Source organism: Sapajus apella, unplaced genomic scaffold, assembly GCF_009761245.1.
Source record: "Sapajus apella isolate SASKATOON/1434 unplaced genomic scaffold, GSC_monkey_1.0 scaffold37, whole genome shotgun sequence".
NCBI lineage: Eukaryota > Metazoa > Chordata > Mammalia > Primates > Cebidae > Sapajus > Sapajus apella.
The window spans coordinates 4,573,499-4,586,865 of record NW_022436977.1 but is presented as its reverse complement, the minus strand read 5'-3'; the positions used below and the strand labels follow the sequence as shown (position 1 = coordinate 4,586,865).

General features: G+C 43.2%; 1 protein-coding gene across 1 annotated transcript in view; it reads right to left on the bottom strand.

Moving 5' to 3' along the window:
- The window catches only part of RORA (RAR related orphan receptor A), a 737,001-nt gene that overhangs the window by 368,454 nt on the left and 355,180 nt on the right, over positions 1-13,367 (bottom strand). The window lies entirely within an intron of this gene.

Here is a 13,367-nt window from a genome sequence, read left to right as displayed (position 1 = left end):
TAGTGGGTTTCCTGTCACTGAGAGAAGCAGAAATGAGCTACTAATGAGACATCATCATGAAGAGGGCTCCCTGGAAAGATGCAGGGACAGGGAAGACGTAGATGATTTTGTAGCCCTGTGGTCATTTTAACAAGCATGGGGGTATGGCTAAAGCACAGGCTGCCAAAGCCCGGGGAGGAGAATGAACAGTCCATGTTCATGGAGCTGGTCCCAGGACAACTCGACCTGAATCCAGGCTGACGCCCTCACTCATTCTGCCTCTCACACGTTTATGGTTGACATAACGTGCAGCTCCTCCATCCCAACGATGAGCTAGCAAGGGAACTTAGAACAACCCTCTTTCGAACAGTTCTCAAAGTATCCCTCCCTGAACTTCCCCTCCTCATTCCATGAATCACCTCCGCTAATTGGCAAGCACGGGAGGTTTGATTCTGAGGATCTCGGGGCAGTGTTTAAGATGCTGGTGTGATGTTTAAGCAGGGGGTCAGATAGTACCCAGATTCAAATCCTGACTCCCCATGACTCCTCCACTGCGGAGGTTACTTGATCTCTCTAGACTGGGGTCCTCATCTCTAAAATGGAGATAATAATGATATCCGCCTGTGAGGGTTTGGAGCAGATTATATGATGCCTAAGAGACACCCTGTCCCGTGCCTGGTACATGGTAAGTGCCCAATTCATGTCACAGTGATGGTGATGATCATGTTTTCCCCTTCTTAAGGCCTTGCCAGACACAGCGGAGCTGCTTTCCAGCAAGCCCCTTTCCCATCTGTAGTCACCTGCCCATCAACTTGCTCTGAGCAGGGAGCCCTCTAGAAACCCAGTCCGGCATCCTCCCAGGCCGTGTCTTCCTTGCTGATCACTTTAAGAGCAATGCATTCTTCTGTGTTCAGGGTGAGATGTTTTCCTTGCTTTGGGCATGTTTTAGTGAAAGACAAGGATAAGGCCATTATGTGAACACAGGGACAACAATGAAAAAAAGACTGCTTTCTGAAAAGCACCGAAAAGCCTTATTTTGCCTGAATGGCCATTATTTTCATTCTTTTTCCCCACACACAAAGCACCAGAGCACATTTCATTCAGTCTGTTGCTGAGTGAGTGGGTGTGAAGATGCAGTACAAACAAAAGCAGTAACATATTGCTGTTGTCAGGACTCTTGTTAAGCGCTTCGCGAGGTGGACCAAGCTTCCCCGCTAGTGCCGCTGCTTGAGTCATCAGGAGCAACAATGTACATATATACACATAAATAGAAAAACCCTCCATAATCCCCGACATGGTTACACGGCGATTTACGAGCAGGAGCTGGATTTCAAAAGTCGGCAGAACATAAAAGCACAGTTTTCTTCTAAGATGATGGCACCTTGTCAGCCCCTTCCACAATCGTATGTGTGGATCCTGACTGCCTTGGACATGCAGCTCCTCCTGTGCAAGAAGGCAAAACTGCTCCATTCCTCTGACACATTAGGGCCCCCTGGTGTGAGTGTGAAAGGCCTCAATGGGGTTGGGCGTGTTGGTAGCCAGGTGCCTAGAGAGTGGGGAGGATGTGTGAGGTCCCAGGGTGCTGGGGTGTTCTAGGTCCCAGGCTAGCCAAACCACATAACTCAAAGCAGGAGAAAATCTGCCAATTTCTACTCTGTGTTTGCTGAAAATAAAAGCAATTTTGAAGAGGAAAGGAGATAAATCTTGGCACTTGCTTCCTTTGCCATGCAAACCTTGGCATTTACCATAAATTGCCCTTTCTCAAAGACAATTCTGTGGCTTTGGTTGTGAGGATTACATGAAGCTATATACATAAAATACCTACCATGGGACCCGGCACACAGTAGGTGCTTATGAAATTTTTATAACCAGCTTCGCTTTGATAAGTAGCAAAAAAAAAAAACAACTATCTGAGGAAACAAGATCAACATACAGAAAGCAACCAGGGAATATTACAGAGGTAGCAAATAATAAAGAAGTAAATAGAATAAATCATAAGACCTTTAGAATAAGCTGAAGCTATCATAGCCTGGAAGGGAAATGAAGGATTCTGGGTAAGTCTGCCATAAACAATATCGTAAAGGACAAGGACCAGAGATGGAGCTTGAAGAGATGGCCTAAATGGCTGTAGTTCCCCTTGGAGGACAAGGTTTCTGGTGCAATAAAAATTGCCATTTGAAAAAAAAAAAAAAAAAATTCAAGTGCCTGATTCATCTCATAGGATCACGGGAGTAAAATGAATATGAGAAGGAAACCTGGGCTGGTCCAGGTGGGACAAAGGCCCTCTTCTGCCGACAGCATCTCCCCGTGAAAGATTGCCAGTAATATTCTTTGTGTCTGTCACTGAGGCAATTAGTAATGACCCCCAGCTTGGCACTGAGAGCACTCCTTTATAGCAAGAGCTGGCCAGACACAATCTCTCTGCTCCGAGTTCAGGGTGGAAGGGGAGAACCAGGCAGATCCACATGGTACATGCTTCCAATTAAAAATACAAACAGAGGCAAAGCAAAATGAATGTCACAGAAAAGAAAGTGCTGCCACCCACTCTTGGCCTAAAGGTCACTGTGCTGCAGCCTTGGCCATTATCTGCAGCCGCAAAGGTCAGGGGGGCTGTCTGCATTGCTGGGGAGTATGTAGGCTTTCATAAGGCCTCAAAATGACTGTTGCTCTGACACCAAAATTAGTGATAAGCTCTCAGCAAAAGACGTTAATAGAGAAATGGAGTGACTGTAACCTTTTCCGCCATCTCTCTTGTCGGCTCCATGAAGCAGAGTCACAAGGCATAAAACGAGAAGTTTCCACATTCTACAAAAGACTACAAGACTGCTGACTTAATTGGGTGCGTAACAAATGGCTATACCATTGCCAACAAGAAGACATCAAAGAGGAAGGAGAAAAGAGCGATTAAAACATCTCATGACATCCCTTTGAATTTGGAAACTGGTTCCCGATGTACCTGGACAGGCCTTGATACAAAGGCAGGGAGCTAGCCACGTGGTCCACTAATATTCCAATCACTGTGGCCCGGCAGGGGCAACCATGCCACTAACTAATTTGTTGAATTTCAGGAAAATTTAACCATAGGAAGAACTGGAAGAACACTGGACTTGGAGTCAGATAGACCTGCATTCAAATCTCAATTGTTGTCCATATTTGATGGGCAATATTATATAATCATTTACCATCCCTGCACTGTAATTCCACAGTGTTTTCATCTGAAAATGGAATGACTTCAATACCTAAATGCACAGGGTCCCAGTGAAGATTAAATAGGAGGAAAGAAACAGAAAAATCCTTACTAAACGGTCAGGTATAATACAAATACAAACACAGCTTGAATACAAATACAAAAATAACTCGAATCATTATTATTATTAGCTAGTAATAATGTCCACTATCCCTGTAGAAATCTCTATTCCTGTCCACTCTGAGGTAATTTTGTTTTTCTGTATTTAGGCCATCCGAGGAGAAAAATTTTTGTTGTTGATGATAAATAGAATCTGTAAAATGCTACATGCACAACTATTTCATTGGTTTGACACATAAAACACTAAAGGAAATAAACCAAGACACACAGCACACACATAAACATATGGCTAAGGGTGGCCTTTAGTAGGTATCAGAAACAAAATTAGCAACTTGTAGCACTTCAGCTAAGCTTCCTAGCAACAGAAATACATAAATAACAAATACTTAGGATGATTATCCCTAAAGCTCACTATAATATTAGCACGTGATATTGGTCCCTTCATCAAGTGTTCTCTAGCTCAAGGCATTTGGCGTTTTTCAATTACTTAGGTAATAAAGTATTTGATGTTTAAACCTGCCAAACATCGAAGACGGGGCATAAATGATACTTTGGCAGTTCAAAGTATTGGCCTCCATCCTTTCCAGAAGGAAATCAATCATCGCATCAGCACTACTCCAAAACTCAGAATCACCCAACGTAGCAAGGACGGTTTTCCTTCTAAAGTTCTGTGCTCGTCCCCTCTTAACAGGTCTGGAGAAGATGCTGCTAAGTAGTTTTGAGCATCACATAGTAACTCAAAGCAGCTGACAGGCTCAGAGGCTGTGCAGAGCTTATGATCATGCTAGTCTGTGTAGCTGACCACATGCGGGATGCTATTGGCACTGCTTGCTTTATTGGCCTGCATATAACTCCTTGGGAGACACAGCCAATTTAGTAAGATGTGGGAGAAATCGTACTTTAAAGTTTCCTGGAACACTGGGTATCAAAGGAATGAGATGTCTCCTGGCCTTTCATGTTGCAAACTAGAGAAAGAGACACAGCTTAGCAGAGCAGCTAAAGCTTAGGATCAACTTTTACAGCAATATGGAAACCACATGACAGATTGTACAGGCGCCTGCATAACTTCTGACTCATTCCCCAGGTGCTTCTGTTCTCTATAGCTACACGGAGCCATGTTGAAGAGAGAGGATCAGAGCAGTATTATTCCACTTAGTGAAACTGGTCATGTTTTGTCACATACTTATGAGGGAAGATACTAGCAGAAGTGGAAGCAGTGATATCTGAGTTTACTCTGTCATTGTGCAGGTAAAATGTGACTCAGTTCCCAGAGGGTAGATGTGTAGATCCTTATACTTTATTATTTATTCTCTTGCAATATTTCCTTATTTTTTATAAAAACCATGTATGCATTAGATTGAACTAACATTAAATACAATGTAGATTTCTGGGCTAACTTCATATATACAGAATCAGGAATTGTGATGAAAGGCCCGGGAGTCTAAGCTTTCAGCAATCTCAAGGGATCCTTCAACCCACTCAAGTTAAATATGGTGGCCTTGCTGATCCATCCTCAACAACCACATCCCTGAACAGACCTGAAGACCATCCCTACTAACTGGGGAAACTGATTAAGCGCAGAAGGAAAAGTAAAGAGACCATGAGAAGAGTACAGGTAAAATTGCCTTCTTGGCTTATCTGAGGCCACTATTAAGTTGCATAGTATGTTTTGCTTCTCAAGAAGAAAACCATTCAGATGCCTCCCATAACTCAGTATTTTATTTCCCTCTCAACCCTCCCCCCAGAAATCACTCTGAATAGAGTTCACCTTTCCAGGTCTCTGCCTGCCCAACCACTCACCTGTTAAGATTTAAAGTATGGTAGCAGATCTCCTGAAGAGAATCTCTTGGGGTGAAGAGGTAAGATTCATCACTGATTTTATAGAATCATTTTTTTTTTCTAGAACTAGGAGGGTCCTTAGATATAATCAAAATATTAGCTAGACAAAGAAATCTCATTGATACAAATGAAGTAATAGGTTTACAACTTGAAAAAAACGTGTAACATTTTACAAGGGGTTTGTATCAAGGGGGTTGAAAGAGTATCTGCAGAGTGTGAATTCAGGTGACTCCTGGCAACGGCATGTTTACTTCAAACAGGGCAAGAGAGAAAGTGCTTTTTCTTTTCTGGCCAAAGAACACTCCCCAAATGAGAAGAGTTTTAGGTGACATTTCAGAGGTGGAACCTGGCCCGTCAGAAGTGTGTGTGGGTAAGGACAGAGGGAGAAGGGGTGCTATTCTGGGGACAAATTCGTTTAGCAGAAGGCTCAGAAGAGATTCACCAATTGGGTAAACTTTGAGTCTATCAAAAGAGAAAGGATGAGGAATAATCGGAGAATGTCAGAAAGACAAAGGAAACGCTTGTTCCTAATCTGTACACAGAACACTGGAAGGATGAGCACAGAGAAAGCCATCATTGCTTCATTCATTTCTCCACTCTTCATTCAATAAGCATCAGTGGGAGAGCATCCAAGGATGAGTGATATATAGTTGTTGCCTATGAGGACCTTGCAGGCTTGTGGGCCAGCCAGAAAAATAATAAGGGACATTTTCATTACGGTGAGACAAGGGCTATGATGGATAGAAATTGAGGGGCACATGGGTGAAATACAAATGCAGACATAGCCTATTAGGGAAAGCTTTCTAGATAACAGGGCACCTCCTAGGGCTTGAAGAGAACCAATGAACAGAGATCTGAACCCCAGGGAGAGCTACCCAGCATGTCAAGTTCCCACGAAGAAGCCCAAGACTGAAATGATCTTTGCTCATGCACCCCAAAGGGAAGTAAATGTATCAGATGTGAGTCTTTGCCCTCTCCACCTTGAACACCCCATTGACACAACACAACGTGCCAGGCTTTGGAACATAACCAGCAGTGTGCACTCAGCCAAAGTGACTGATGTTGCTTTCCGGGTATTTATAGCTGAAGGTATGCCCGCTCCTTTCCAATACAAACAGAGGAACTCAGCTAGCATCAAGACGCAGACTCATAGCATCCAGCCAAGTTAGAAGGCCTACCTGGCTGCTACACGCGCCCTGCAAAATGGCACACAGGTGCTATCATCCAGCTAGCAGCTTCAGCCGCGTAACCAACTCCAGAGTGTTGACAGCTGCAGTAAAACACACTTGGAGTTCAACATAATTAAGGAAAATGATTAGCACTGAAGAGAAGCTGGCAATAACGAACTCTGGTTTCTGAGGCAAAATTACAGGATCCCAGGATGTTAGAGCTGGAAAGAGGTCTTCTTACAGATCACAGACAGCCATCTCCACTTCACAGACGAGAAAGTAAGTCCAAGAGAGGTGAAGTGAAGGGCCGAGGATGATAGAAGAAGCTACACAGCATCAGGGTAAGAGCGAGGACTTTGAGATGGATCAAACTGGGGTTTGCAACCCAAGTTTGGAACTCGCTGACTGCAGGACAGCACCTTGGTCTCCCTAAACCTCAGTTTCCTTTTTGAAGTCTGCATTGCTATGAGGATTAATTGAAGGATATTGCAGGGCCTGCTGCCCATGGCCAGTACATAATGTTACTATGGAAAGTAAGAACTCTGGGTTCATGGTCTTGCTTCACCACATATGACCTGTGCTTCTCTGGGTCTCAGTTCTTCTACCTGTGAAATGGAAATAAAGATGCTAGTACCTGCCCTAATTACTTGCCAGGATAAGTGGAACCCTTGCAGGTGAGAGCTGTGTATGCCTCTTGGCAAGTTGTTGTTATTACTATTCCTATTACGGGAAAACATGTTTTGGGCCTTCCTACTGGTAAGTGGCAGAGCCAAGACATGACACATGCAGTGAAAGAAAAAGACCAGAGCAGTTTTCTCCCGGGCAACTGATGGATTGCAATGTTTGGACTCTCCCAGTACGGTTCAGAAGGTCTGACGGGTCAGCGAGGAGCTCAGGCGCGAGAAGAAATCTGTAGTATATTCAATGCCAAAGGGTCTCATTTCTGGGTGGGAGGGACAGTGGGGATGGGGTGAAGCAGGGGTGGGCAGCAGGAAGGAGAGGAAAGAACCTGGGGAAATCAAACCGCCTGCCTGGGTTTCACTCTGAGTTTTCAGATTCATTAAAAAGAAAGAAAAATACACCAAAAAAAAAAAAAAAAAAAAAAAGCACAAAGCAAAACCCCAGTTTGGTCAATCCACAAGAAATGAAAGACGGGGCTGTAAAAAGTGCTGAGAATGGGATTGCTCGACTTTTCACAGCTTCAGCTGGCTTACAATACCCTCAGCTTGGTGCTTCTCCCGAATCCACATCGCAAACGCTCTAATTAGATTGTGCGGCCGGAAAGAAGGCCCGGTGCCTTGGAAGTAAGTGATTGCTTACTTGCCACAGGAATGTTCTGTGCTTTCATATGCTTCATTTTTTTTCCCTGGGGGCTTGGGAATGAATTGGGCAATTTCTCAGGTGTCTGCTCCACAGAAAGATGTTGAGCTTATGTTTGGTTTCTCTTTTTACCTAGGCTCTTGCCTCTGCCTGAAGTACTCTTTGTCTGGCTTCCTTACTTGCTCACCTCTAAGACCCAATTCAGGGCTCCCACAGGCTCCATGCACCTAAATCTTTACCCGGAGCAACTGTGGAATGGTTACTGTTTACCTGTCTTCCCATCAAGAGATGATCCTCTAAGGACAATGACTTTGCCGTCTTCATCTGTTTGCCTTTGTGTTCTCTGTATTTGGCATGATGCTTTGTACCAGGGGCCTTGAAGCGCAAAGTGGGGCTTATGGCTTTGCAGCATCGGTCCCACCTGGGACCTTGTGGGATATGCAGAGATCTCGAGCTCCACCCCACACTTGCTGAATCTGAATTTTCTTTGCTTTTTTTTTTTAAAAAAAAACAGGGTCTTGCTCTGTCATCCGGGCTGGAGTACAGTGGAGCAATCATGGCTGACTGCAGTCTTTGTGGGACTGCCCACGAGATTGTCCCACCACAGCCTGGTGAGACTATAGCAACGCCATGCCCGGCATTTTTTTTTCTTTTTTTTTTTTTGGTAGAGATGGGGGTCTCGCTTTGTCTAGGCTGTAAATTTTCAATTTGACAAGTTTCCTATGTGATTTGTGGCTACACCGAAGACTCACCAGAACAGAGTGGGGTGGGGAATACTTGATCAATATTTGTGGAATTAACCCAATGAAATCCAGTTATTCCTACTGAATTTCTCTCTCCTCCAGGAGGACATAGCAAACGAGTTGAGGAAGGTGAGTGCTGCCACCCTCTCCTCAGCCCTGCAGCCGATCCCTGACATAAACTCCTTAGAGTCTAGTGGCCTCTTTCCGTGCACCTACCATCTACACCTACTACTTTCAAAGAAACCACAACCTGGACCTGGAACAGAACTGGAGGTGCCAAAATGCCTGAGGATACTTCATCGAACATGGCTCTCTTGATGGGAAGCTGGCATGACTAGAAATGTCAGGAATCTTCCCTCTCTAGGTTTCCAGTTTTGTGTTGCTGATTCAATGGTCCGGATTGAGATCAGATGAGTCAAGTTCAGATAACCATCCAAACCTTTAGACGAGGCCTAAAAGCAAATCTGCATTCTCAAACCATTCCCAACGTGTTGATCACCAGTTTTAGTTTGCCATACCACCCAATCCAAGAGAGTGTAGTCATTTCTCTAATAGCAGATGCATAATTTGCTCATCAGTGGAAAATCTACGTGTACATCATAAGGTCAAATGTTGCAAGAAACTTGACTTCTTTGAGATTGTGCCAAACCTCAAGCTTTCAGTAATAAGGGCTCTCAGTCAAACCTTCTGAGGAGGATGAAGTGTGTTTGACCCAATGTTTAGCATAAACAGGCACATACTATGCTGTCCCTTTAAAATGGTTGAATTCTTGGCTAGACTGTGAAGGAAAACAACAGCCCAAGCAAAGCCTATGTAAAACATCAACCCATGGTCGAGGTCCAGTGAGATATGGAGATATTGTTGAAATCCAAGAAAGTGAAATGAAAGTCCTGAGCCTTATTGGCTACATGCCCTTAATTGTGACATGCTAAACAAGTATAGTCATACTATCATGTAAGCACAACATTCTAAAATGTCTACTACAGATAGCAAAAGCATGAATTCAATGTACAGTTTCTGGGCACCCACTGTGTGCTAGAGGAAGTGTTGGGTATTGGAGATTCAACATGGAACTTCCTTTTATTTTCCTTCACTGCCTTTCTCTTTTCAAATATTTAATGACCATCCACTGTGTCCCAGAAGTTGCCAGGCCTGGAGCAGGAGATTCTTTCTCCTTAAGCCCCCTGTGTCCCAGCTGGGAGTGACAAATACATCGACCAAGAAATAACGTGGTGGGAAAAGTCCACGAATAATGATGTGCACACAGTCCTTCGGGGTATCCTTACCATCGTGCTCTAGCTTCAATCTCTCAAAAAGACCTTTTGCCTATTACTGAAGATGTCAGCAATAAAACTGGATCCTAAAGAAACCATTCATGATGATATATCCTTATTGGAATTGAAAATGCATGAGGAAATCACATATAGGTCCTAAGTGATAAAACATTATTCATCCATTAAGTTAGATAAGAGAGGTGACTTAATGTCAATCATGTATCTCAGAAAAACAAAATGTGCTCATCTCTTGATTTTTGTAGATCAAATCCCAGTAGAGGAGTTGGGTATGTTTGTAGACCCAGCTACTTCCGTTGATAAGGCAGTTTTCAAAACGACTTTATAAATACTTGCTGATTGGGTCCTCAGAGTAACCCTGGAGGTACCTGGTGGCTCACCACAGTGTGGCAAGATTGAGATGACGACTCTAATGTACGACTCTTTGTCAAGCAAAAGGCAGACAGTCATTCTCCACTTTTTAATTGATTGACTGCTTGCTTGATTGAGATGAGTCTCACTATGTTGCCGAGGCTGGTCTTTAACTCCTGGGTTCAAGTGATCCCCCTGCCTTAGCCTCACAAGTAGCTGAGACTACAGGCGCGAACCACCACACCTGGCTTATTATTTGTTTTGAAAGCATTAGAAGTACTTTTAGAAAATTCCAAGGAGCTCAGTGTCCCTCTAAACTGCCTTCCTCTTCATGTAACTTGACACTAACTGTCCTGGCGTGTTAAGCTCGCCTCTATTTAAAGGGTCCTGCAGAAGGCCACGCCACTCAAGTTTAAGGAGACAGAAGGTACTCTGTCCTTGAAGCATCATGCCACTGAAAGTTCATTAAGATCTCTGTCCCAGGTATTACACCCCTAATGTCGCTAGGCCTCTCCACAACAGGTATACTATGCAGTCTCCAAAAAGGTCCTCAGTTTTAGGATGCAGGGAGAATAATTCATTGTTTTTCAATGCAAATCTGGCAGATCAGTAGCTGATCTGTTACGGCATTCACTTCCAGATTAATTTTCTGTGTTTGAAGTATGTGCATATGTGCTTTACAGAATAAAACATCTGAATTTAAAAAAAAAAAAAGAGGGATCAGCTTTAAGTTTCAATTATATATGCTGTCGATTTTATCTTGGCTCCTGTCCACGAATACACTATCTTCCATTCACATCTAAGGCAACTAGTTCGAAGCGATAGGAAATGGGTACTTTATGAACACCTGCTATATACAAATATTTAACCACCTTTTTCCTCCTTTAGAATTTTTCTAACTCAGTGGACTCTCCATTATTCAAAAGAAGTTCTTAATTTTCACTCCTTCTCACAAGGTTACCTCTTACAGGTAACAGTATCCCTCTTTCCTGCAAGGTCAGGACAAGAGGATAGAGGAAAAAGCTAAGAGAATCTCTCAGAACTGTGTATGTGCTAAAATTCTTAACTTAGATGTATATATGGACAAGGAAAGTGGGCAAGAGAAAGTAAAACTAAAATTTAGGCAAGGAAACCAATTAGCCAACAGGGAGAGAGCCAAAAGTGAGAGTATCAGACCAGACCATCCCAGACCCCTAATCTTGTGGATCAAGGCAGTGATGGAGGGCATCATAGAAAAATGTTGAGGGCAATATGGCAGACACTAGTGGAGCTGGCATATTGCATCCTCTCCTACTAAAGGATCACACTCCCAGAAGCTAAAGGAATGAAGTGGAGAATGGGAGGTGTATTTTGGGTAAGAAAGAAAAAGAAGCGCTTGCACGGGTTTTCATGTTATTTCAGTGAAGTCATAATAGAACAGATTCCCTTCACAGAGCCTGCCCAGAACAGCTATTTAAAGGGAGAGTGAGAACTGTACAAGCTTTGACTAGATTCTGAGGTCGGAGCCTTAATTAGAGTCACAATTGTATTGTACATCTATTTGTGTTACTGTTCAATTAGGAGTGTAATAGCTGGGACAGAGATCTTAATGATCTTTTAGTGTCATGATGCTTCAAGACTGCCCTTTTTTGGTTGTTGCTATTATTAAGATTTCATATAGGGGCTTTTTCCTCTCTGCCGTCCAACTATGTGGTTCTCCCTTCGGACAGGTTGAAATGCAAGACTGACTCTTTGTATATCCAAAGCTGGCCATTAAAAATGGGCTGTCTTCCCCTTATCATCTTCATAATTAGCTTCTAAACAGTTGCTTGGATCTATCCTGTTATCAATATAACCTCTGGGAATATTGGAATGCTAGGGCCAATCTTTTACAATTGAGGTAACTGAGATTCAGAAAGATGAAGTGGCCTACTGGACACGCCATAGATAGTGACAGAGCCTGGTCTTGCAAAACACTGTTCTCACCGCCCAGCAACAAACCAGTCACAACACCTGAACACATTACAATAAGGTCGTTCTAACAGTACAATGTACACAAGTAGCCAAACTGGATCATTCATTTAAAAAAGAAAAAAAGAATTCATTCCCAAAGACATAGTTTTTGTGGTCTTAACAGGTATTTTACTTAATTTTTGCCTGCCTTTCACTACGTAGGCTTGGGTACAATTAAAAGTGATATTAGCTGGGCTCAGTGGCTCACAACTGTAATCCCAGCACTTAGGGAGGCCAAGGCAGTGGATCCAAGGTGGGGAGATCAAGACCATCCTGGACAACATGGTGAAACCCCATCTGTACTAAAAATGCAAAAATTAGCCAGCCATAGTGGCATGTGCCTGTGGTCCCAGCTACTCAGGAGGCTGAGACAGGAGAATCGCTTGAACCTGCGAGGTGGAAGTTGCAGTGAGCCAAGCTCACACCACTGCACTCCAGCCCAAGCAACAGAGCAAGACTCCATCTCAAAAATATATATTTATATTTTGTGTTATATAAAATGAACAGTGCTCAAACACATTCTTATTTAAGCAAACCTGGCCTATGAAAAGCTGTATTCATGAACCCTAACCAAATAAATGGTGAGGGTGGTTTTTCGTTTTGTTGTTTTGGCTTTAGAAAATGATTCTCTGCCTTAGTTCCCTCACACGTAAAATAGACATAATAATGTCTATGTTACATCTACCTTACAGGATTGTTGGGAAGATTAAATCAAGTAATGCAGTTAAACTGTTTCATAGACTACCTGGCAGAGCTTCAAATTCAATCAATACTAGATGCTTTTGTTCTTACTCTTTTCATTATTACAAAAGGATGGCCAGAAGTCATGCCAACTGTCAGCATAATTTTTTTTTTTTTTTTTGAAATGGAGTCTCGCTCTGTCACCCAGGCTGAAGTGCAATGGCGTGATCTCCGCTCACTGTAACCTCTGCCTCCCAGGTTCAAGTGATTCTCCTGCCTCAGCCTCCTAAGTAGCTGGGACTACAGGCGTGCACCACCACACCTGGCTAATTTTTGTATTTTTAGTAGAGAGGGGTTTTACCATATTGGCCAGCTGGTCTCGAACTCCTGAGACCTGCCCGCCTCGGCCTCCCAAAGTGCTGGGATTACAGGTGTGAGCCACCACGCCCGGCCCTCAGAATCATTTTTTATATTTTGTTGGAGGAGGTGGACAACTTGGGTGGCACGGTGGGGGTGGTATAAGTGTCAATATTTTGAGCTGATTAAAAAAGAAAGTGAAAATGAGTGTAAAGGCTTGTGAAAATTACTGTTGAGACAAAACAATTATTCTATTACAAATTAATAGTACAATTCATTTATGGTACGTTATTGAGTGTTTAAAGAATGGATTGCCCTCAAGTGTTCTTTTCAAAAC